We start from the raw sequence: 23,525 nt of genomic DNA on the forward strand, positions 1-23,525 counted from the left end.
TTTTCTCCACACACAGCTATTGGCCAGTAGTAAAAACACAAATCCTCATTTTACGAAAATTGCATAACTGTTACTGATAAACCTGTTTTGACAAAAGGAAACACAAAAAGCTGTATGTTTGTAAAACTTCCTTTCTAAATATCAACATTTGCTAAGGAGGTCATCACTAGTAGTGACATGTCAATAGGTATGGAGGAAAAAAAGCCTAAGAATACAGACTAACAGCCTATTTAATGGAAAGCTTTAATTAAGGCTTATGACAATACCTTGGAAAAAAGTCATTTTTAAAAAATTATTTTTCATTCACTACATTCTGTCAATTATAAGACTGAATAAACCAGACTGAGTTATAGGTTGAAAAAACAATCCCCAGTGCAATATCATAGCACTGTGCTACTGCACATTAAGTTGCAGTTTCATTTCTACTGATACAGATTTGTTTTGTAAGTACTGTAAATCAAACATAAAATAATTGCTTCCCAGACAGCAAAAGCACTAAGCAATTTTTAAATCAAAATATAGTGTGGTGGTAATACATTTGGGTCCATTTTTCACCCAATTCAGATAATTATAATAATTTTAGTTAAACACAATACATATTTAAAATGCAAATATTTTCTCCAAAGGGCAAAATTAAGCAATCAGCCATGTTAACAAGTTAATGTGCTCCAGCCAAGAGCTCTGAATCAGCATTTTCTACATACATTGCACTGTTATTTAGAAATGGTTAGAAACAATGTTCATAATGTAAACAAGGAACTGCTGCAACTAAGTTATCCTTCATCCCTTGCTTCTTAAGAGTTTCTCTTCTTGGTTTCATAATTACATGAATAAGAGAACACACATCTGTGTTACTAACCTTGAACAAGCCACTAGTATTTACCTAAAAAAGCATCAACAATTTTCTGTTTGGTGAAAATCCAGAACTTTTCCCCACTATAACAAGCACAGCTCACATCTGCATAATTCCATCTTGAAATAACAGCCTAGTTTTTCTGACCCACAAGTCAATGAGAAGCTTTACATTAATGTCATCCTCCTCCTTTTGCCTAGCATGAAACTGCTTTATCTCATAGACCAGGAATCTGACAGTGAACGTGATATGGAAGTTTATCTGCTGCCAGAAAACTGCTTCCACGATAGGGTTTTAGAAAGAGGAGGGGGAAAACACTCTTCAACACTCTCCAGATGCTAGCAAGAAGCGTAATATCAACGTTTGACTAATTTAAAACCATGAGACGTGCCTCCAAAAGGTAAGGGAGAAAAGTCAGAACACCCTTACAGTTTAGTGAAACAGCACTGACAGACACAAATTCATCTTCTATATTATAATCCCTACAACCACAAAGAGAACATACTGGAAATGAATGGGGATGAATAAATCTGACACTTCTTTACCTAAAAGGCAGCCTGCCTTTGAAGAAGCCCTCCCTCACTTCCAAGAATTTAAAGGCAGGCACCCCATTCTTCTATCACTCTTCTGGTTCAGTAGGTCCCAACATGAAGCAGCTCATAGAAGATTCCAGGACAACACATTCGGACCATTTCATTTTAGCAATCTCCTCCTCCTCTCCCATTCCTACTTTCTCACAGGGGATACATTTTGTTTTTGAACTGAGGCTTTGGCTATAATGAAGAACAAGTGGACACTGGCCATGCTAAAAATGGAATACCCTATTGAGTTCTCACACCTGGCCCTGTTGTTCCCAGAATCTTCTGGTCTGACATTCCTTGAAGGAAGGACAATTGCTAGAAGAGTCCCACTCTCTCGTAGTAGGAATTTGTAATCAGTGTGGGAATCGAACTGGTGGGTTCTTTAAAAGGTGACCCATCCTGCCTCTAAAGTGGCTCCTTCAATTAGTAATAAAAATATTAAAGAGTGTCTCCTCTGAAGCTTTTCTAATGTGTTGTCTAATTAAAGGCTTCCTCCTTTCTACATAAAATTGGGGTATTGAGGATGCAAAATATACATTTTCCAATTTTTCACATTCTTAATAGAGTAAAATCAGTTTACACATTAGTCAGTATTGTATTTTTAAAAAGGGGGCATTTCTTATTTATTGCACATAGAGAAATGTTGAAATGCATTTTTAACAAAGCCTACATTGCTTTTGTTTCTACAGTATATGTGAATGTCATTCTTGCACAATATGCGCTCCAATCCTTTGACATAGTTTGCTATAGTAAATACTACAGTTCAACACATTAGCACAATCAGCACAGAAAACTGAGTGGGTGGACGAGAGAGATAAAATCATTTCCATGCACACCACAGGATACGGCTGTGATCATTCTAGCAAATATGGGCTAAGTTACAGAATAATTTCTTCAGCTGAACAGGAAACTAATCTAATAAGTGAAAATATTGGTCTCTCCTTTTCCATAGAAGATCTCACCACAAAAACAGTTTGTCCTTACAATATTGTAACAATTCCATCTTTTCAAACTACAAAGAAGAAATTGTATGAACACAGGATGTAACTATGGTGAGAAAAGAATTATTATCTGCAATGGCATTTCAGAGTAACAACCCAGAATGGAAGATTTATACTTATCCTCTTGACCAAAAGGTAGCAGTACAAAAAGGGTTTTGTCTCTCTCTGAATCCATCTTCCTGCTCACCACTTAAGTTCCTAAGATGAGTCTTTTATTACATCAACGTATTTTTAAAAATTCCTCCTTTCTTTTAAAGGGCCAATTCATTATCAGACTAAGTCACAGAGTCTCCCACACTGCTAGTTTTAGTGGTGGAAGACTCCCAAATAACCAGTGTAGACAACATGGGAGATTTCTGCAACATTACTTAGATCTGTAACATCTTGTGCGATATCTACATTAAAGAGTAATTTGTATCAGAATTTTCTCTCTTTTTTTTTTTTTTTTCCAAGTCTGCGCCTGTTTGCTTCAACAATCACATGTCCCTCAAGAGGTCAACTGGAAATTGAAGTGCCCATACGGTCAGAGCTTGGGAATAGGGTATGCTGAAACAAGTGGGGATCCTGGGGAAGTAGACACTAGTTAGTTAGTCAGTCAAACCATGGAGTCTCAGCCCTCATAAGAGGGTGTTTGAAAGAAAATCTGCACCCTGAGACTACATAAAAACCCAAAACCAGAGGCAGTGCCTAGACTCTGCACAGTTGTAAAGCACAGGGTAGAGTGTGTTGGGATCAAAACAGAGCGGCATAGTATGTGTCCAAAAGGAGGAGCTCCACTGAAGCTATGACAGCTATCTTTGCAAGGAGGGCATCTCCACTGTCTCAATGCCGATACCACCACAACTACTTTTCTGTTATGATCTTCAGGGTGGAGAAATACTAATTGCAGGGTACAACCAAAAAAAAAAAACACTTAGAAACTCATGAGTACACCATTCTATTAGCACATACAGAAAGTATTCAGCTTACAGAAACTTTCTGGTATTGGTGAACCGTAAAAATACTTATGCAATTGTTCTTGCCAACTCCATTTTCATCTTTTCCTCACAAGAGAGTCATGCAGCAATTTTAAATCTATAATTGGGAGCATTTATTAAGCTCCAAGGTGTGCTTCATTATATACAAGGTACATTATGAGACTCACTACTCTAAAAGTTTAATCTAATAAAAGTGATCACTTTGACATAACTGGGATAATAAACTAGAGTAGACTCCTGAGACTTTTGGACAAAGGGCCCACTGACACTACTTTAAAAGGTAGTTTAAGGCTGTTGAATTCTCCTTTCTATGGACTGTAGAAAAAAGAGGAAAGAAAGCGTGTAGGAAAGAGATTGCAGTTTGTGGGATGTGAATAGTCAGACACTGAATTCTACTGAATTGGGTTGAGAAACTACGGACAATACTTTGTTTAGTCCCAATTCTTGACAATTCCTTCTGAAATCATGTAATAAATCTGGACAACACAGGCCCAAATGATCTTCCATGTAATCACTCTGCTATACAATTTGCCCACTGCCTGTTCCAAAAACAGAACAAAACCAAAGATTGACTCAATCTGCTCTCCCACCACATTTGAAATTAGAGGAGATATTCTGGACTGGGTTTATTGAATGAACTGGAGAAATCCCTTAACCTTTTTTGGGAGGTGTGCATTGCCAGCTTTGCCTCTTAAGTGAACTCTGCTCTTACATTTTATGGTACAGGACCACCTGGTCTAGGCCTTCAGAGACCCTCAGTGGGTTTAGTTTCCAGACTCACTTTTATTAAGTCTTCTCAGATGCTGAAACATCATTTCCTTTTTGTGAGTCACTGACATGAATACCCTGAAAAGTCTATGAGCCAGTAGCATTAAAGAAAATAAATATTAGAAAAAAAGTTAAACAAAATGAGATGGCACAAATATGCATATAGTTCTTAGGCTCCCTAACCTATCATATCAGAAAAAAGAAAGAAAATACAATGTTCACTTTTCACCCTCAGGCTATCAGAGACCTTGCCTACCCTTTATCACTACAGCATGTCAAAGATTTCCCTCTAGTAACAAGTGACCTGCCATATGTCTACCTCTGACTATCCAAATCAACAAGGCATTCCTTACCCTTTCTCCTCTAATATCAAGTTTAAACACCTTGTATGAACCTACTGGTTGTGGCATTGAGATAGTATTCTCTTTGGGAACACTGATGTTTGCCCATCTAATTTGCTTTAGAAGTAGATTAATCTCTACTCTGTTCCATTACAATACCTGCAGAACAGTTCTCATTTCATTTACCATTGTATAGAACACAGTTTCCCTACATTAATAAGTTGGGTGCCTATCTCTTGTAAGTTTTAAGAGCTCTTTTCAAACTTGCTTAAATATCAAATATTACAGCCTATCTTTGCTCATATTGTAATGGCCACTTCTCCTCCCAGAACAGGGTTACTATTAGTTTTTCCCCTTAAATTATTAGAAGATATTCTTATCCGCTTTTCATTTACAGTCCCAAAGACACAATACATTGAAAATGTAAAGAATAAATAGTTATCAGCAATCCTAAGCAACATAAAGTATGTAGTCTCTCACAGGCATTCCACAATGTAGCCTTGTGAAATTTCCCAAAAGAAACAGCCTCTACACTACAGAAAAGAGAAATTGACTTAAATTTTCTAACCATGTCCATGACACAGGGAGAAAGCCACAGTGAACTCCTTCACTTGATTACGGATACTATCTCTACAGCAGACGGAAAAGAATAACTAATATTGAGCTATATTATGCAAAAAACAATTGATCAATCACACAGGAGAGACACTAACCCTACATTTTCTTCTTTTCAAACTTTTCAGCTGGACTGTGTTTTTTTAAATGTCTGGAAAAGGGAAAAGCTTGTCGTTTGGAGCCAGACACATGTTACTTATCAATGCTTCAATTGCAGGGCAAGTAGGAAAGGCCATATCTGGTCTTCCTCTGCAATATGGGAAATCTCTTTTAAAGTCTCTTTGAGGGACGAGCATGGGAGGCAGAAGTGTCAGGAAAAGAATCTGACAGAGTTTTGCACTGTTAGGGATGGTCTCCTGGGGTAAAAAGCCTCTGGAGCAATACCTTTCCTCCACATTAGGCAAGGAGACAGAAACCTCTCCAACAGTAATGGAAAAATTCAGATGAAGAGGTTGAGGTTCACTTGTATCTTTCTTTTCGGTGATGTAATAATTCCTTTATATGATCTCCTGCCAGCTTCTTATCTTACCGGGAGGCTGTGCAAGAGGTAATTTCCAGAGTGAATTGAAGGGAGTGAGTGCTGGGAATCAGAGGCCCTTAAATTCTAAGGAAAAGGACTTGTATTTCTGACAACCTCAGGCATCTCAGAAGGTTTGAATTTATCAAGAAAAGTGGAAAAGACAGCAGGAATTACTTCAAAACAGAGTCAATATACTTCTATTGCTTCCAGAAGTGGGAAAGCATATTATTGATAGTGGGCTTAACGCTTTCCCCAGCTCTGGGGAAGATTTTCTCCTCTGACTTCTTAAGTCTACACAAGTGACTTACAAGGAAATCTTTGCGTAACCTCTAGCCTCGGTGAAGACACTCACCAAGAGATCAGGAGTCTGGGCATAGTCTGTACGTATAAGCCCCATAAGATTGTCTGCCTTTTCATGTGGATTTCCTGTACATTGGAGAAACTGTTCCAGAGAGAGACCTTTTGATGAGGGGGAAAAAAAAATCAAAAGGCAGGAACAAGGTATTAATACTGTTACTCTCCACATTGTAGCAAGAACTGAGATCTAAGAGGTGGAAAGCAGGAAAATGGGGAAATTAGATGTCAAAACATGTTTTAGCAACAGTATAGAAGCTTGTTAATTAAGGAGACTCTAAATGCAAGATTACTAAATAATGAAGAGAAATAGCGGGGATTGGGAGTTCCCTACCACCCCATCCCACCCAAACATATGAAAAAAAAAAACAAAAAACACTTTGGTTTGATGTCACTTTAGCAGGCAAGAAACGTACATCCTAAAACATAGCTAATCCAAATATCCAACTCACTTCAGATATACCAATTGTACTGGAGCTGAAGGCTGGTCACCCAAGTAAATCCCATGGAAACCAATTACTCATGCTAGACAAAATTAGTTATATGTAAATAAGGTTCTTTTACATACATACATGAAGCTGATGTCATATGATCTGCATCAACAATCTGTATAGCTGAAATCTAGATACTTATCCAAAAACTACTGCGTGCAGCATGAAGCTCAACAATCATACCTCTCTTATCATTACTAAGTCACAATTTCAGGTATTCTTAGTGAAGGTGGTTTGTTTTTTTTAAGAAGAGCTTTCATCACTATTGGTACTTTTAATGAAATCAAATAGTCATCCATCATCCAAAAACATTTTTTAATAATTAAAATTCTGAGTTTTACACTCTCTCCATGAACAGGCATGGTACTCCCATTGGAGACAAAGCTTAGGAAGGACAGGTAAGTCATTCAATACAGATTTGCATTCTATGCACAGAAGCATATGATAAGATGCCCAGAGGAGCTCACATTCTAAATTAAACATAACATAGCAAGTGATGACAGGAAAGAGTTGGAATTTTGAGAACGAAGACGTAGCAAACCAAAAGCGGGCTGTTCAAGGCACAAGTGACCGAGTAACAAAGCAAGAGTAGCGAGCCAAAAGTACAGCTGTAGATAGGCGCTACAGCAAGATTATTCTAAAGTAGCTGGTTTACTAGCACATTAAGCATTGGGACCTAAGACAGATAATGAAGTGTTTTGGCTTATTTCATCTAGGACAGTGATATCCAACCTTTTTATACCCAAGATCACTTTTTGAATCTAAGGGCAACCCAGGATCTACCCTGCCCCTTCCCCAAAGCCCTGCCCCACTCACGCCATCCTCCCACCCACCCCCCGAATCTCTCAGTCACTCGCTCTCCCTCACTCACTAGGTTGGGGCAGGGGGATGGGGTTCAGGAGGGGGTGTGGGCCCTGGGGGGGGGTGCAGAAGGGGGTGAGGGGTGCAAGCTCTAGGAGGGAGTTGGGGTACAGGAGGGGGCTCTGGGCTGGGGCAGCAGGTTGGGATGCAGGAGGGGGCATGGGGTGCTGGCTCTGGAAAGGGATTCAGGGCTGGAGGTTCAGGAGGGGTATAGAGTACTGGCTCCGGGAGAGGGCTCAGGGATGGGGGTTAGGGTGTGGCTTCCCACCAGGCAGCACTTACCTCCAGCGGCTCCTGGTCAGCTGTGGGCGCAGTGAGGTTAAGGCAGGCTTCCTGCCTACCCCAGCCCCACACCACTCCTGGAAGGGACCAACGTTTCTCAGCAGCCCCTGGGGGCTAGGGGAGCGATACGTGGCCCCTCTCTACAAGCACCCTCCCCGTAACTCTCCCAGCCAATGGGAGCTGTGGGGGCAGTACTTGAAGGCAGGAACAGTGTGTGGAGGGAGACCTCTCCCCCACCCAGCGGGGCCGCACCGGCCGTTTTCAAGAGTGGCACGGGGCTGCGGTAGGCAGGGAGTCTGCCTTAGTGGCAGCCACACTGTGCCACTGGAAATCGTGATCTACTGGGAGATCCTCTAGGATCAACCAGTTGATCACAATTGACCGGCTGGTGACCACTGATTTAGGGCATCTAAAATTAGAAGCGCCTTCAGTGGAAACAAGGTTTTAGGGAAAGGAAGAGTCACTATCCACTACACTGCTAGAGTATTTGCTGCCTACCAGCCTGAAGATGAAAACCCATGACATACCATCTCCCTAGATGTACCCACAGGGCAGCTTCCTAGGAGGCAACAAATAAATCAGGCTGTGAGGGGATGAAGGTATAAATGACAACAGGCACCCTGTATCTAAAACACAGGCAACTGCTCAGGTTCCGCTGTCTAAAGTCTCTCTTGGAAAAGAACGCAAGATGAATACAATAGATAGCAGAATTTAACACATACTAAAGCTGACTATAGTAATTATTTCAATTTAGCAAAGTGAGACATCATGGTCAAAACACTTGCTAAGCGTTCTCTGGCACTTAAGCTCTGTGACTTATGTTACCCATTTATAAAAATAGGATAATACTTTCCTATTAAGTGTGGTGTTGTGAGGTATAATTATTGTTTATATAGCACTGTGAGATCCTCAAATATAAAAAGGTGCTATAAGAGTATTATATGATGTTTAGTCCATCCCCAGACAATGCAAGATTGCTTCCTACCATAGTATTTTATTATATAACAAGAGAATATGACTGCGTTCGATATGCAGAGGTGTAAAATGTATCACATTGTCACTTTAAAGCAATTTTAATAATTTTTCAGGTGTTTAAAATAAATCTCCATAATTTTTAGCCAATACTGTCAAGACAATCATATTAAACTGCCTCCAAGAACATATTGCTATAAAATTTAAAACATTTAATTACCTGGGATGTTTTTCACAATTCTCCTTGCTCTATTAATGTAGTTAACCTGTGAAGTGAAACAAAAGGATCATTGTCTCCTGTGAGGGTTTCTGTATTGTTGGAACTGTGTTGTGTTACCTTTCAGCATACTGTATACTCACTTCTAAACATGTATCTAAAAACAGCAAAACTACCAAAAGATTTCTTGAACTCTTCAAAACATTTACGTAAAGAACTCACTAGGAAATTTGAGAAGATGTATGTAGATTTAGAATGAATGAATATATTATACATACAACCCTGCATGGATACAAAATCCATATTCGCATCAAATCCGCAATCTGTAAACATGGTCCGTGAATATCGTCATCCGCAAATACAGATACCCGCAGATTTGTAAGGCTCTAATTATACCGCATCAGTCATGGAAAAGGGGAGCCCTTAAAATGGGGGAAGTTGATAAATATCCAGTCAGGAAACGTGTTGGTACATGAATCCTGCCATTTTGCCAAATTCTCACAATTCTGAATCCAAAATTCAATAAAAATATTAGATACTTAAAAGTGTCACCACCATTTTAAGTAAATATGATCCATACTCTTCTTTCAGCACAACAAAAAAAGTAGCCATGCTGCCTCTGAGATGTAGCTGAATGAGCAGACCATAGTCTTGGTGGGGCACAAGAGAAAGAGGAACATTTCTCTTTGAAGTGTGTCCACTTCGTAAATACTGTACTAGTGTCAAAGTTCATAAAGAAACTTCTGCCTCTTTTCAACCCAGCCCTTCAAGGCAGCCGGGATGCTATTAAGTTCCCCTTTGCCTCCAGTTAAGCTTTTCATGTGAAAGTGAAATGCCTAAATAAAATGTATGAAAAAAAGTACCCCCGAAAATCCCTGTGTTTCTATTGTCTTTGTTCTCTCTGGCATGAACTATTTTCCACAGTAAAAATCTCTTCTTCTGTACGCAACACACCGGGGGTAAAAAACCAGAGAGTACTTCTACCATTTTCCCAACAAATCAAAACCATTCTTCACATTCTGAAGTCATGCCATATATAACAGATTGCAGTGGGGGGTGGGGAGGGGAGAGGAGAGAAGGGGGAAGGAAAAGAAAAACAAACCAAAAACCCCACAAGACAGCATGAGCACATCTACAGGATTCAAACTTAGCAATATAAAAGAGTTTACCACTATGAAACCAGTATGCTCTGTTTGTACAAAGCAATCCTTCATATACATTTCTCATTAACCATGGAATTTTTATTCATAAGGCTGACACAGCCTATTCCAGCCATCACCAGTTTTTCCTTCGTACTGTTTCACAATTCGGCTAGAGTACTCCCAGAATATTATTTTTATCTCTACAATGGTATTTTACACACATTTCTTGCATCACTGTTTTTCAACTGTATTAGACAGCCCTAACCCCACCATTACTATTTCTTGGTCAGTCCAATGTTCTCTAATAATTTTAGTCGTATTAAGAGTTGGCCTTCCAGGATAGCAAAATTTAAGTATATATATAAAAAAACCCTATGTACACAGAGTCAGCTAAAGTTTACTATTAACATGTTATTCCAAGAGCATAACAATATTTATTTTTTAAAAAGGACATGTGATTAAATAATTATGAAATTCAATTATTACATGTGTAATCAAATAGGTTTTCCCCAATTATTCAGCTGGATAAAACCAATTCCTCGCCTTCATACTTAATGACACAGCAAGATTCTGAATAAATAAAAGTGACTTTTTTTTGTAACATGTTTATATATTGGGACCGACAGCATATCTCATAGCAATAGTCATTTTAAAACTTCATCTGTTCTCTTTATACTTGTAAGACTGCCAAGTGAGAGAAATTTAATGCTAAAAAGAGCAGTCTATATTATAGGAAATTGTATGAAAACTTTCAGGTCGCCGTCTATCCTAGGAGTGAGTATAATTCACTCTTCTCTGATCACTTCACATTGCCAAAGACATAACAGAGTGCTACTTCAATGTATAGTTACTCACCTGCTTCTAAATTCAGACCTCATTTACAGTGGGGGGCCTTCATCAATTGTTGGCCAGCCATTGGTGTGGCTGCATCAGGGTAAACCCCCAGAGCAAACAGGAAAAGCCACTATAAGATGCAGTTTCTACTGATACAGCTAACTGTGGCTTGGATGTTTGTTCAATAAATATCTGTTTTGTATTTGGAATGAGGCAGAATGATGTATTCCTCTTGCCAGGATAATGAAGTACTCTCACTGGTCCATTAGTAACTGAGGATATAAAATACCTACTAGTGATACACTTTTAAAAACATTTTTAAAATCAGGCCTGGATAACTTGTACCCAAGAGTCCTAAAAGAGTTTGAAGAGGAGATCTCTGGCCTATTGATGTTAAATTTTAATAAGTTTTAGAATACTAAGGAAATTCCAGACGACTGGAAGAGTCCTAATATGGAAATCTTCATAAAAGGGCAAGTGGCATGATCTAAGTAATTATAGGCCAGTTAGCCTAGCATCAATCATGGACAAAATAATAGGAAAACTGATATGTGATTCAACTAATAAAGAATATAATTAATGCCAGTCAACGTGGTTTAACAGAAAATAGGTCTCGTCAAATAAGCCTGATTTCATTCTTTGATTAGATTATAAATTTGGTGGGAAACGGTAGTTGAGCAGATGTAGAAGACTTAAGACTTTGGTAAGGTATTTGATTTAGGACTACACAACATTCATATTTAAAACTTAGTATTATACTAGCTCATAAGGCACATGTTAAAACAAATAAGAACTGGCTAACTGACAGATCTCAAAAGTAGTAGTCAATAGGGAACCATCAGCATCAGCAAGTGTAGGTGTTTCTATTGGGATTCCACAAAGATCAGTACTAGGCTCAGTGCTAGTCAACATTTTAATCAATGGTCTGGAAGTAAATATAAAAATCACTGCTGGTAAAATTTGCACAAGACACAAAGATTGACATAGTTGTAAATAATTATGAAGACAGGACAGTCATCTAGAAATTACGTTCACCTAGTAAGTGGGGTTTATTCCAACAAAATTACACATCAAACTAAGAATGCATGAACTTCCTGCAGCATTGAGAAATTGTACCTTGGAGAGCAGTGACTCTGAAAAGAATTTAAGGATCACAGCAGACAAGAATGAGAGCTCTCAGTGCAACACTGTGGCAAAAAAAAAAAAAAGGCTAATATGATCCTTGGATACATAAACAAGGGACTAGTGAGTAAGAGTAGGGAGATTTGGAAAAGGATTTTGAAAAACTGGAGAGGGTGCAGGAAAGAGCCATAAAAATGATTCAAGATCCGAAGAAATTGTGAGATAAGACCTAAGTTTAAGCAAGTATCTTTAAATATTTTCATTTTCTCTTAAGAAAGCCACTGACTTTTGGCAGACTTATATTTTCTCCACATTCACTGGATCACCAGTGGACTTAACACCTAAACTTGGACGCACATTTAAGTGTCAGCTGATTTGTGAAAGACACCATCCACATCAAAGTTGGGCAAGAAATGTCAGACTTTCATTCAAAACTCATACAGACAATTCTAATAGGAGTAAATTTAAGAATTCATTATTGAAAATTAGCACCATGTGGAAATGAAAAATAAGCCTGTAAGTGAAATTTTTTATGAAGTACTGCACTCAATGGCAAAAAAGGATTTGTTGGTCAAAGAGCCTGTTCCTCCTGATGAATAATATTTATGCAACAGAGGTTGCTATTCTAGTGACCTCTCCCATAACAACTGGGCAAAGCAATACTGCCTAGTTCTCTAGAGTTTCATCTAGCAACCATGATGAGTCATCATGATGCCTGATATTCAGGGGTACAAAGAAATATCCCACAGAGAAACATCTGGAGGGAGGGGAGAAATCCTCCAGCAACTGGCATTTAATGGCTGATCAGTATAAAGAGACACATTACCTCTGGTTTGATTCCTGACATTGGGTTACAAAATCAAACATAAACCTGTAGACATTACTTTGAAACTCAGAATTCTGTAATGAGCTAAAAACTAATTTCTTCTTTTGTACAAACAAAAACAGCAAAGGATTGTGCAATTGAGAAGAACCCTTGAGGAAACAATTGGAAATTTTTACAACATGGTATTTCCTTATACCACTGACCACAGAAATGCAAACAACTACACCAAGGAGAGATTTCTTCATTGGAAACAACTGACAACCACCCAACAAGGTTCCATGCTCTTCCATTCCTAGCCCCTTCACATACAGAATAGGATCCTATTCTGACAGAATAGGATACAGACGTGTTGTACCATCAAGGCCACAAGATTCCCTTAATCAAATCAGTAGCTGATAGACTTACAAACTCACAAAAACACCCCATCACCATACCCTGGGGTTTTTAAGAAGGAGGAAAGTAGCTAGAACTTGCCTAAGATTAACTTCTCCAGTAATTAAACAAATAGTTTTGCAACATTTATTTTTGCATTACAATTTCTCCTTGGTTGTTGGTTTATCTCCAAGATGGGAAATTCAGCATCCTGACACAAGGAAGAAAGGAGAGCAGCAGAATACAGACCCTGGACTTCAGACAAGCAGATTGACTCCCTCAGGGAGCTGATGGGCAGGATTCCCTGGGAAAACAACATGAGGGGGAAACGGAGTCCAGGAGAGCTGGGTGTATTTTAAAGAAAGAATCTTTACTGAGGTTGCAGAAAAAAAACATCTCAATGTGTAGGAGGAATAGTAAATATGGCAGGCGACAAGCTTGGCTTAACAGTGAAATCCATGCTGATCTTAAATGCAAAAGAGAAGCTTACAAGAAGTGGAAGACTGGACAAATGACCAGGGAGGAGTATAAAAATATTGCTCAGGCATGCAGGAGTGAAATCAGGAAGGCCAAATCACACTTGGAGTTGCAGCTAGCAAGAGAGGTTAAGAGTAACAAGAAGGGTTTCTTCAGGTATGTTAGCAACAAGAAGAAAGTCAAGGAATGTGTGGGCCCCTTACTGAATGAGAGAGGCAACCTACTGACAGAGGATGTGGAAAAAGCTAATGTACTCAATGATTTTTTTGCCTCTGTCTTCACAGACAAGGTCAGCTCCCAGACTGCTGCACTGGGCAGCACAGTATGGGGAAAAGGTGACCAGCCCTCTGTGGAGAAAGAAGTGGTTCGGGACTGTTTAGAAAAACTGGACGAGCACAAGTCCATGGGGCCGGATGGACTGCATCCAAGGGTGCTAAAGGAGTTGGCGGACGTGATTGCAGAGCCATTGGCCATTATCTTTGAAAACTCATGGCGAACGGGGGAGGTCCCGGATGACTGGAAAAAGGCTAATGTAGTACCCATCTTTAAAAAAGGGAAGGAGGAGGATCCGGGGAACTACAGGCCAGTCAGCCTTACCTCAGTCCTGGAAAAATCATGGAGCAGGTCCTCACGAAATCAATTCTGAAGCACTTAGAGGAGAGGAAAGTGATCAGGAACAGTCAGCATGGATTCACCAAGAGCAAGTCATGCCTGACTAACCTAATCGCCTTCTATGAGGAGATAACTGGGTCTGTGGATATAGGAAAGCAGTGGATGTGTTATTCCTTGAAGCTTTTGATACGGTCTCCCACAGTATTCTTGCCAGCAAGTTAAAGTAGTATGGGCTGGATGATTGGACTATAAGGTGGATAGAAAGCTGGCTAGATCGTCGGACTAAACGGGTAGTGATCAACGGCTCCATGTCTAGTTGGCAGCTGGTTTCAAGTGGAGTGCCCCAAGGGTCGGTCCTGAGGCCGGTTTTGTTCAATATCTTCATTAATGATCTGGAGGATGGCGTGGACTGCACTCTCAGCAAGTTTGCAGATGACACTAAACTTGGAGGAGTGGTAGATACGCTGGAGGGTAGGGATATGATACAGAGGGACCTAGACAAACTAGAGGACTGAGCCAAAAGAAACCTGATGAGGTTCAGCAAGGACAAGTGCAGAGTCCTGCACTTAGGACAGAAGAATCCCATGCACTGTTACAGACTAGGGACCGAATGGCTAGGCAGAAGTTCTGCAGAAAAGGACGTGGGGGTTACAGTGGACGAGAAGCTGGATATGAGTCAGTGTGCCCTTGTTGCCAAGAAAGCTAACAGCATTTTGTGCTGTATACATAGGGGCATTGCCAGCAGAACGAGGGATGTGATCATTCCCCTCTATTCGACATTGGTGAGGCCTCATCTGGAGTACTGTGTCCAGTTTTGGGCCCCAAACTACAAGAAGGTTGTGGAAAAATTGTAAAGAGTCCAGCAGAGGGCAACAAAAATGATTAGAGGGCTGGAGCACATGACTTACGAGGAGAGGCTGAGGGAACTGGGATTGTTTAGTCTGTAGAAGAGAAGAATGAAGGGAGATTTGATAGCTGCTTTCAACTACCTGAAAGGAGGTTCCAAAGAGGATGGATCTAGACTGTTCTCAGTGGTACCTGATGATAGAACAAGGAGTAATGGTCTCAAGTTGCAGTGGGGGAGGTTTAGGTTGGATACTAAGAAAAACTTTCACTCAGAGAGTGGTAAAGCACTGGAATGGGTTACCTAAGGAGGTGGTGGAATCTCCTTCCTTAGAGGTTTTTAAGGTCAGGCTTGACAAAGCCCTAGCTGTGAAGATTTAGTTGGGAATTGGTCCTGCTTTGAGCAGAGGGTTGGACTAGATGACCTCCTGAGGTCCCTTCCAACCCTGATATTCCATGATTCTATGAAATTCTGTAATAGAATCACTGAATGAAAAATAGATTATTACTGAAATAAGTATAACAAGTGGTACCCACCATTAGTACAGTCTCACTTGCATTATTTTTAATATTAAATTTTATTTATTTAGGCTCTCCTACATTTTGTTTTAGTTTGCAGCAAATTTTGTGGACATTGCGTCAACATTATAGAAGCCGTCAGGAGGAAGTTGAATATTTTGGCAACTTGGTAGGGGAAGATGGGGCTTCTGGCCCCCCAAGAGGTAAATGAGGTTTATGATAGAGGTGAGATGATGTGTTTCTCCTTTCCTTCTAGTAAGTGGATGAGAGGTTTTATTTTGGGGCGGGGGGGTCAGGGAGGGAGGGGGGACTTGAATTCCTCGTTTTTCATTCCAGCAGAATGCAACAGCAGCTAGCTGCTCCCTCACTCCCATACAAATATCTTCAATGCATCCTACAATGGATAAGATTATCTTGATGTTTGACAGTGATTGACAGCAAAAAAGAGTAGTATTGTTGCTACTGAATTTGTCATTAGGTCTCCAAATTCAAAGAGCTATACTCTTAGGCCTTGGCTACACTGGTGCTTTACAGCGCTGCACCTTTCTCGCTCAGGGGTGTGAAAAAAACACCCTCCTGAGCGCTGCAAGACACAGCGCTGTAAAGCACCAGTGTAAACCGTGCCGCAGCGCTGGGAACGCGACTCCCAGCGCTGTAAGCTAATCCCTATGAGGAGATGGAGTACGTGCAGCGCTGGGAGAGCTCTCTCCCAGCGCTGGTGCTGCGACCACACTCACACTTCAAAGCGCTGCCATGGCAGCGTTCCCACGGCAGCACTATGAAATTTCGAGTGTAGCCAAGCCCTCAGGCTATCTGCAAACTCACCACGTTAGCAAACACTACCTCCTGGGCAGAAAGAACATCACACATATGTATGTGGTTTTTGAGGGCTGGGTGATAGCCGAATGTTTGTTCTTTGTTTAATGACTGGAAGATAGCTAATGTAACGCTAATATTTAAAAAGAGCTCTAGAGGTGAGCCTGACAATTATAGACGGTAAGTCTAATGTCAGTACTGGGCAAATTAGTTGAAACAATAATAAATAAAATTGTCAGACACATAGAAGAATATAAATTGTTGGGCAGAAGTTAACATGGTTTCCGTCTTTCTAATCTATTAGAGTTCTTCGAAGGGATCAGCAAACATGAGGGGGGGAGGGATAGCTCAGTGGTTTGAGCATTGGCCTGCTAAACCCAGGGTTGTGAGTTCAATCCTTGAGGGGGTCACTTAAGGATCTGGGGCAAAAATCAATACTTGGTCCTGTAGTGAAGGCAGGGGGCTGGACTCGATGACCTTTCAAGGTCCCTTCCAGTTCCAGGAGATTGGTATATCTCCAATTATTTTTTAATGTGGACAAGGGGGATCCAGTGAACATAGTATACTTAGATTTCCAGAAAGCCTTTGACAAGGTCCCTCACCAAAGGCTCTTACGTAAATAAAGTTGTCATGGGATAAGAGGGAAGATCCTTTCATGGACTGAGAACTGGTTAAAAGACAGGAAACAAAGGATAGGAATGGTAAATTGTCAGAACGGAGAAGGGTAACTTAGTGGTGTTCCCCAAGGGTCAGTCCTAGGACCAATCCTATTCAACGTATTCATAAATGATCTGGGGAGAGGGATAAACAGTGAGGTGGCAAAGTTTGCAGATGATACTAAACTGTTCAAGATAGTTAAGACCAAGGCAGACTGTGAAGAACTTCAAAAAGATCTCACAAAACTAAGGGTACGTCTACACTACCCGCCGGATTGGTGGGTAGTGATCCATCTATCGGAGATCAATTTATCAATCGATCACCAATCGCTTTGCCGTTGACTCCTGTACTCCACTGTGGCAAGAAGCAAAAGCGGACTCAATGGGGGAGCGGTGGCAGTAGATCTTGCGCTGTGAGGACACAAGGTAAGTCGACCTAAGATACATCGACTTCAGCTACGCTATTCTCGTAGCTGAAGTTGCTCATCTTAGACCTGGTCTACACTGTGGGGGAATCGACCTAAGTGACTGGTCAACAAAATGGCAAACAAAATGTAATGTGGATAAATGTAAAGTAATGCACATTGGAAAAGATAACCCCAACTATACACACAATATGATGGGGGCTAATTTTGCTACAACTAATCAGGAAACAGATCTTGCAGTCATCGTGGATAGTTCTCTGAAGACATGCACGCAGTGTACAGTGGCAGTCCAAAAAGCAAAAAGGATGTTGGGAATGATGCAAAAAGAGATAGAGAATAAGACTGAGAATATCTTATTATTCTTATATAAATCCATGGTACGCCCACATCTTGAATACTGTGTATAGATGTGGTCTTATCTCAAAAAAGATATACTGGCATTATAAAAAGTACAGAAAAGGGCAACTAAAATGATTAGGGGTTTGGAATGGGTCTCGTATGAGGAGAGATTGAAGAGGCTAGGACTTTTCAGCTTGGAAAAGAGGAGACTAAGGGGGGATATGATAGAAGTATATAAAATCATGAGTGGTGTGGATAAAGCGAATAAGGAAAAGTTATTTACTTGTTCCCATAATATAAGAACTAGGGGCCACCAAATGAAATTAATGGGCAGCAGCTTTAAAACAAATAAAAGAAACTTCTTCTTCACACAGCGCACAGTCAACCTGTGGAACTCCTTGCCTGAGGAGGTTGTGAAGGTTAGGACTATAACAGGGTTTAAAAGAGAAAAGACGGTTACTCACCTTTGTAACTGTTGTTCTTCGAGACGTGTTGCTCAGATCCATTCCAGTAGGTGTGCGTGCGCCGTGTGCACGTTCGTCGGAGACTTTTACCCTAGCAACACTCGGTGGGCCGGCAGGACGCCCCCTGGAGTGGCGCCGCCATCGTGCCGGTTATATACCCCTGCCAGCCCGCCGCTCCTCAGTTCCTTCTTGCCGGCTACTCCGACAGTGGGGAAGGAGGGCGGGTGTGGAATGGATATGAGCAACACATCTCAAAGAACAACAGTTACAAAGGTGAGTAACCGTCTTTTCTTCTTCGAGCGTCTGCTCATATCCATTCCAGTAGGTGATTCCCAAGCCTTACCTAGGCGGTGGGGTCGGAGTGAGATGTTGCAGAATGTAAGATCGCTGAGCCAAAGGCGGCATCGTCTCTCGATTGCGCAACGAGCGCATAGTGAGATGTGAACGTATGCACTGACGACCAGGTAGCTGCGCGGAATATCTCCTGGATGGGAATGTGCGCCAGGAAGGCGGTCAACGAAGCTTGAGCCCAAGTAGAGTGGGCAGTGAGACGGCCAATAGGGACGTGGGCCAAGTCATAGCACGTCCGGATACAGGATGTTACCCATGATGAGAGTCTCTGAGAAGATATAGGCATACCTTTCATACGCTCCGCCACTGCTATAAATAACTGGGGCGAGCTTCTGAAGAGTTTTGTCCTCTGGATGTAAAAGATGAGGGCTCGGCGGACATCCAGGGTGTGAAGCTGTTGGTCCCTGCGTGATGCATGCGGCTTCGGGAAGAAGACCAGTAGAAAAATATATTGGATTAATATGGAAGGCAGAGACCACCTTGGGAAGAAAAGCCGGCTGCAGGCGTAGCTGTACCTTATCTTTGTGGAAGATCGTATATGGGGGGTCTGCCATTAAAGCACGGAGCTCCGAAACCCGTCTGGCCGATGTGATAGCTACCAGGAAGGCCGTCTTCCAGGACAGGTACAGCAGCGAGCAAGTGGCTAACGGCTCAAAGGGTGGGGCAGTGAGCCGAGTCAGGACAAGGTTGAGATCCCAGGTAGGGGAAGGAGGCTTAACCGGCAGGTAGAGGCACTCCAAGCCCTTAAGGAACCTCGAAACTATCGGGTGAGAAAAGGTGGAACTGTTCGACTCCCCCAGATGGAAGGTGGAGATTGCGGCTAAATGCACCCTTATTGAAGAGAGTGCCAAGCCTTGTTCCTTGAGGTACCACAAGTAGTCCAGGACAATAGGGACCGAAACGGCCTCAGGAACTAGGGAACGCTGTGTACATCAAAGAGAAAACCGCTTCCACTTGGCGAGGTATGTCGCCCTCGTGGAGGGTTTTCTGCTTCCCAAAATGACCCATTGAACCTGGGCAGAGCAGCGGAGCTCGGATTGGTTCAACCAGACAGCAGCCACGCTGTCAGGTGCAGGGACTGCAGGTCCGGGTGGTGAAGCCTGCCGAAGTCCTGCGTTATAAGATCCGGGCAGAGTGGCAGTGGTATAGGAGTCGTTAGGGATAGGTCGAGCAGCATGGAATACCAGTGTTGCCTCGGCCTTGCCAGAGCTATTAGGATCAGCCTGGCACTGTCCCTGCGGAGCTTGAGCAGAACTCTGTGGACTAGGGGAAAGGGTGGAAAGGCATAGAGAAGACGTCCTTTCCAGGGGATCAGGAACGCGTCCGAGAGAGAGCCTGGGGAGCGGCCATGAAGGGAGCAGAACACCTGGCATTTCCTGTTCTCCCTGGAGGCAAATAGGTCTATCTGGGGAAAGCCCCACTTCTGGAATACAGAAAGAAGGATGTCCGGACGGATGGACCATTCGTGGGACAGGAAGGACCTGCTCAGGTGATCCGCAAGAGAGTTCTGGACTCCTGGAAGGAAGGAGACTACGAGATCTACCGAGTGGGCTATACAGAAGTCCCACAGTCGCATCGCCTCTTGGCAAAGGGGGGAAGACCGTGTGCCCCCTTGTTTGTTTATGTAATACATGGCCGTTGTGTTGTCCGTGAAAATCGCAACACAACGGCCCTGTAGATGGTGTTGGAAGGTCTGGCACGCCATTCGGACCGCTCTCAGTTCGCGGACATTGATATGCAGACTCAGTTCTTGTAAGGACCAAAGGCCCTGGGTGTGAAGGTGCCCTAGGTGTGCACCCCAGCCCAGGGATGAAGCGTCCGTCGTTAGAGACACTGAAGGCTGCGGTGGGTGGAATGGGCGACCAGCACACAACAGGGAGGGTGTCAGCCAGCAGTTGAGGGAGTCCAGCACTTTTGGTGGGATCGCGACTATCATGTCCAGGGCATCCCTGCGTGGACAATAAACTGAGGCAAGCCAAGTCTGGAGAGGGCGCATGCGGAGTCTTGTATGCTTCGTCACGAAAGCGCACACAGCCATGTGGCCGAGTAGAGTGAGGGTGGTGTGGACAGAGGTTGTTGGGAAGGCTTGTAGCCCCTGGATGAGGGAGACTATAGCCTGGAACCTCTGTGGAGGTAGACTGGCCGTTGCAAGATTCGAGTCCAGCATGGCCCCGATGAATTCTATTCTCTGCGTAGGAAGCAGAATGGATTTGTCTAGGTTGAGGATCAGACCTAGATGGGAGAATAGGTCCTTGATGACGTTTACGTGTGCGGTAACCTGAGCCTCGGAGGTCCGTCGAATAAGCCAGTCGTCGAGATATGGGAAAACATGGATTCGACGGTGACAGAGGTAGGCTGCGTCTACCGCCATACACTTTGTGAACACTCGAGGGGCCGAGGAGAGGCCGAAGGGAAGGGCCGCAAATTGGTAGTGTTGACGATTTATCACGAAGCGAAGGAACCTTCTGTGTGGGGGGTAAATCGCAATATGAAAATATGCGTCCCTCATATCGAGAGCAGCGTACCAATCTCCGGGATTCAGGGAAGGTATAATGTTTCCCAGGGATACCATGCGGAACTTGAACTTCGTGATTAACTTGTTCAGAGCTCGCACGTCCAGGATGAGCCGGAGGCCCCCTTTCGCCTTGGGAATTAGGAAGTATCTAGAATAGAACCCTCTTCCCCTTACGTCCTCTGGAACCTCCTCTATAGCTCCCAACACAAGGAGCCTCGAAACTTCCTGCAGAAGGAGTTGCTCATGAGAGGGGTCCCTGAAGAGGGATGGGGAGGGAGGGTGGAAAGGAGGGGACGAAATAAACTGAAGACAGTAGCCATACTCCACCGTGCTGAGAACCCAGCGGTCCAATGTTAGCTGGGACCATGCAGGGAAGAATGCGGCAAGGCGGTTGGCGAACTGAAAAGGATCTTGGGAGGTAACTGGTACAGTGCTCTCGGGCGCACCCTCAAAAGTTTGGCTTCGGTCCCGCCGGTGGTTTGATGGGGCCGGAGTTATTACCCCCATGTGGGCCAGACTGGAGTCTCCGGGAAGTACGGCCTCTCCTTCTGGAGAAGTCCTGTCTTGGCCGAGGTGGGGGATAGGGGCGCTGGGGTTGTGAGCGGAAAGATCGCCTCTGAGTCTGCGGTGTAGGCATTCCCAGCAAACGCATGATCATGCGGTTGTCCTTCAAACTCTGAAGGCGAGGATCCGTCTTTTGGGAAAAAAGGCCCTGACCATCAAAGGGTAGGTCCTGTATGGTATACTGCAGCTCGGGTGGCAGACCCGACGCTTGCAGCCACGATATGCGCCGCATAGCACTCCCAGAGGCGACAGTTCGAGTTGCCGAATCAGCGGCATCTAACGAGGCCTGGAGGGAGGTCCTTGCAACTTTTTTCCCTTCCTCCAGGAGAGCTGAGAACTCCTGGCGGGAATCCTGCGGGACTAGCTCTACGAATTTCCCTATTGCCTCCCAGGTGTTATAATTGCATCTACTCAAGAGGGCTTGCTGATTCACCACCTTGAGCTGGAGGCCTCCAGCGGAGTAGATCTTCCTTCCCAACAAGTCCATGCGCCTGGCCTCCCTCGATTTAGGCGCAGGGGCTTGTTGGCCGTGGTGCTCTCTTTCGTTGACGGATTGGACTACTAATGAACAAGGAGGAGGGTGTACGTATAGGTATTCGTACCCCTTGGATGGAACCATATATTTGCATTTGACCCCCTTGGCTGTAGGTGGTACGGATGCCGGGGTTTGCCAGATTGTATCTGCCTGAGCCTGTATGGTGCGAATAAAGGGGAGGGCCACCCTTGTTGGAGCCTCCGCCGATAGTATGGAGACCACTGGGTCTTCCACTTCACGAACTTCCTCCACGGGTAGGTTTATGTTAAGAGCGACACAGCGGAGGAGGTCCTGGTGCGACCGAAGGTCGATTGGAGGCGGTCCAGATGTGGCCGTCCCCGCTACTGCCTCATCTGGTGAAGAAGAGGAAGAGACTCCGGGGACCAATGGATCTTGAAGTGACTCCTGGTCCTGTGGAACGTCCTGGGGTGGTTCTTGCAAGTCCGAGACCTGCGCTGGGAGATGTTCTGTACCCGCTGGAGGAGGTCTGCTCACCGTGGCCTCTGGCGCCCTATGTTCGGAAGGGCCAGAGCGCGGTGGCGGATGTGGGGCACCTTGGCTCTGATGGTAGGCGCAAAGTGTCCAAAAGGACCACTGATGAGGGTCCTGCTGATTGTCCGATTCCCCATAGCATGCCGACCCGGCATGGGAGGAGATTGATGGCTGATGAGATGGCCATGGCGGGGCGGAGACCGTGAGGTGATGGTCCCTACGTCCACTGGAAGCATCCCTTCGTGGTGTCAGGGAGCGGTGCGAAGAGCCTCGATGGTGCCGAGATTGCGACTGGGACCTGCGACCAGCGCGGTGCCGGGAGGTCGACTGGTGCCGGGAATCGTCGTGCCGAGATCAGCTGCAGGAAGCACGGTGCCGCGAGTGATGACGAGATCTGGAACGGTGCCGGTAGTACCTGGACGGCGACCGGGACCTCGAGCGGTACCGCGAGTACGACCGGTACCGCGACGGGGAACGGTACCGGGACTGCAAGCGGCCGCTAGACTGAGATCGATGGCGGGATCGTGAGTGTCTGCAGGACCTGGACCGGGACTGAGAGCAACGAAGTCCCACGGTACCGGGCGAAGAAGGTCTTACAAGTGCCGGCATGCCTGTGGATTGAGGGACCCTCACTGGCGGTGCCGGGGTTTGAGGCAGCTCAGACTCCGTTAAGGCGATCAGGTCCCATGCCGCGGAGAACGTCTCCGGAGTGGAGGGCACGACAAGCTCAACCACGGCCCGCGCCGGGGAGCTGGTAGGCACCAGACTCGACGGCTCTTCCGAGGCTG

The 23,525-nt window shown here is 43.9% G+C and overlaps 2 protein-coding genes across 19 annotated transcripts in view; one reads left to right on the forward strand and one right to left on the reverse strand.

Annotated features, from left to right (window-relative positions):
- The window catches only part of ADD3 (adducin 3), a 186,138-nt gene that overhangs the window by 105,141 nt on the left and 57,472 nt on the right, over positions 1-23,525 (reverse strand). For 13 of the 18 annotated variants that reach the window (XM_050958033.1, XM_050958022.1, XM_050958029.1 and 10 more), the window contains one exon: positions 8,837-8,882. The exons of 3 other annotated variants lie outside the window; for them this stretch is intronic. The gene's annotated coding sequence lies outside the window, so the exon portion shown is untranslated. Of the gene's footprint in view, positions 1-859; positions 972-8,836; positions 8,883-23,525 lie in introns of those variants that run through there. 2 more of the 18 variants (XM_050958032.1, XM_050958040.1) reach the window with 2 other exon arrangements.
- LOC127053442 (zinc finger and SCAN domain-containing protein 29-like) overlaps positions 1-23,525 on the forward strand; it is an 881,068-nt gene that overhangs the window by 49,335 nt on the left and 808,208 nt on the right. The gene's annotated exons all lie outside the window — the stretch shown is intronic.

The sequence above is a fragment of the Gopherus flavomarginatus genome, chromosome 6, assembly GCF_025201925.1.
Source record: "Gopherus flavomarginatus isolate rGopFla2 chromosome 6, rGopFla2.mat.asm, whole genome shotgun sequence".
In the NCBI taxonomy this organism is placed as follows: domain Eukaryota; kingdom Metazoa; phylum Chordata; order Testudines; family Testudinidae; genus Gopherus; species Gopherus flavomarginatus.